The sequence below is a fragment of the Nannospalax galili genome, unplaced genomic scaffold, assembly GCF_000622305.1.
Source record: "Nannospalax galili isolate Female #2095 unplaced genomic scaffold, S.galili_v1.0 scaffold128, whole genome shotgun sequence".
Lineage (NCBI taxonomy): Eukaryota > Metazoa > Chordata > Mammalia > Rodentia > Spalacidae > Nannospalax > Nannospalax galili.
The window spans coordinates 4,933,467-4,936,345 of NW_008360322.1; the positions used below are offsets into that span (position 1 = coordinate 4,933,467).

A 2,879-nucleotide genomic window follows, 5' to 3' on the forward strand; every position below is an offset into this window, starting at 1 on the left:
CATTCTGAGATTATGGGTTGTTATCATGAAGTCAGGATACAACTTTCTGTCCCTGTTTTCATGTTAATATATTATTTCCTGATATGGAAAATGACCTCATTCATTCCATTGATTGAGATCACTACCCGTTTCTCTGTTCTGGTATTTACTTTGTATTAAACTGCCATTTTTCTAAACAAAGAGCCAGCAGTCACTTGGGTCTTTTAACTTTCATCCCTAAAACTAGTAATTGACTTTGAAGAACATCAGGTGTCTGTTTCAAAGAATAGAGACTAGGAAAAATGATCATGTGATACAGATTTGGGAAGGCCAGCACAGATTCTGCCTCTTTAACTTGACACAAATATTTATTTTGTATTTTTACAAAATTATTTTGAGGACCCTTGAGGTCATGTGTGATAGTCAAAACTACCTATAATCAATCCTGAGTGTTATTACTTTGCTGTATTTACTTCACACAGGCAAATTCTGGTAGAAATTTAAACTGTAACTGAAGATAATGCATGAGAACAGTAATTTTTTAAGGTTTACTCTTTTTTGAGCAGTTTAAATTTGCTAAAATTGTTCATAAAATTCTCTAGCTCTTGCTCACTAGATTGCCACCAGCATTTCTGATGTATAAATAACTGGGATTTTAAAAACACTGCCCTTAAAGCAAGCAGCAAGCCTGTTTTGTTTTGTTTGGGGCTTTTTTGTTTTTTTTTTTGTTGTTTGGAGACAGAGTCTGACTATGCCCAGACTAGACTTTTAACAGCACTCGGCTTATAAGTGTGTACTCCCATGCCTACCAAGAACAAACCTGTATTAATTCCCAGATTGAAACTTATCTGCCTGGGCGTGGTTACACACACTTTTGATCCCAGCACTTGGGCAGGCAGAGGCAGGTGGATCTCTGTGAGTTCGAGATCAGCCTGGTCTACATAGTGAGTTGTTCAGTTCACCTGGGGCGCAGGGAGATCCTGTCTCAAAACAGCTGGGGCTACAGGGAGACCCTGTCTCAAAAAAAAAAAAAAAAAAAAAAAACCAAAAAAAACAAAAAATTTAGCCTGTCTTACATTCAGACAATAAAATATTGAAATTTTGTTTACTCAAAAATATGCATCCAAAATCTACCATTATTTTGTTAATGATTTTGAGCCTGAAACCATTTAGTATCATGTTTATTAATGTTGGTCGTCTTTGATTTTGCCATTAGGTCAAAATTATGAATGTTCACATAGTAACTTCCAGCAGGAAAGGTGAAGAAAGGCTTTAGTTTGTACAGATTATTCCAACTACCATCTTACAATGATATAGTTTAAGCTTGAAGAAAATATTTTAAGATGGTAGGATGGTATTTTATATCATATGAAACAATAAGTAAATAAATAAACGATTTCTATTTCTCTTTAAGAAAGTCACTTACTGCAGGAGGAAAGGGAGCGTCCAGGTTCTTTCAGATACATTTAACAGTGCTGCTCTTTCAGTTTTGCTTGCACATATTTTGTTTATTTTTGGGTCTGGCAATTTAAAAACAAAATCAAAAACAAATCATATCCATCCATTACTATCTTTGTGATTCAGGTGCTTGAAATTTCCAAGAGTATGTCTGTATAAGTCTTCTATCTGTTTGGCCTCATTTGGTATACTGCAGACTTCATTTTGTTTTCTTTCTCTTAATTCTGTTAATTTATTTAATTTCATGGGAGAGAAAACACAATCATTCTTTTATATACTGTACTTCATTATTTCATCCAGTTCATACTTGTAGCTGCTTTGGATTCATGTATTTGTTTTTGTTAGTGAAGTTGGCACAGTTTGGTTGCCATGGTAGTGCTCTAGCATAAATAGACAGAAACAAGTTATTTCTCCAGTAGAAATTCATTCCTGTATTCTTGCATTGTATCAACTATGTAATCTTGAATCTTTAAGAACTATGTTGTACTATCAAGAATAGCTTGTTTTTACATTTTAAAATTGTATATAGCACTAAAAAGTGAGGTGAACTTAATTTCTGTAATTGTTGGTGCTGAAAAAGTTAAGTGTTAGTAAGTTGTCCATATGCTTTGAGTATATCTTCCAGGAAAAAAAAAAATCTTGGCTAAGATGAAAATTACTTCTCACCTTTGTCAACAAACTGATTTCCTGATGGGAAATACCTTTTTTCACATTTTGTGTTGTAGTAAACATGTTTCAGACTTAAATTTCATGAATGTCTGAAAGTGAAATTTGTCTTAGAACTACTCTTGTGTTATCTGAGTAACACATTCTTTTTGTTTAAGCCATAGTTAATATAAATATTGATAGCTCATATAAGCATCTGCTTACTGATCAGTAGTGTCCATATTTTTCTTCATATTTTATATTCTGCAGAATCAGATTTCTTAAAATCCTATCTTAATTAAAACTAAAGTGTATATCACATTGTTTATTTAAGCTTCCTGCCACTTACTTTCATGGTATATACATACCACACAAAAGCATTAAACATGCTTGAGAAATAATTTGATTCTACTAATTCATCTGCGTGTTCTAAATAGTTCCCATCCTTTGCATGTCTATGGCTTGCTGCTTATGTTTAGAAAGAGTTATAGATTATTGTACTTAGAAACTTAGGTTTTACATAGTAAGGATATGGCACATAAATGCTCATGACTTTATATTTTCATTAGCAGCTAACACTTGACACCATCTTTGGTCATAGAAACAATTTAATGAAATGTAACAGGGTGTACTTTTATTTTTATCTTCCGGAGCTTAATTAGCTATACATGGTATTACAGAAAATAACACTTCTTGACAGTTAATACTAAAAAATTATGTTTTCTATTTATAAAGGTGAACGATAGAACCAGTAAAATACACATAGACATTTCCCTCACAATAATAAAATATTTTAA

The 2,879-nt window shown here is 32.5% G+C and overlaps 1 protein-coding gene across 2 annotated transcripts in view; it reads left to right on the forward strand.

Annotated features, from left to right (window-relative positions):
• Positions 1 to 2,879, forward strand: part of Ap3s1 (adaptor related protein complex 3 subunit sigma 1) — a 38,400-nt gene that overhangs the window by 32,725 nt on the left and 2,796 nt on the right. The gene's annotated exons all lie outside the window — the stretch shown is intronic.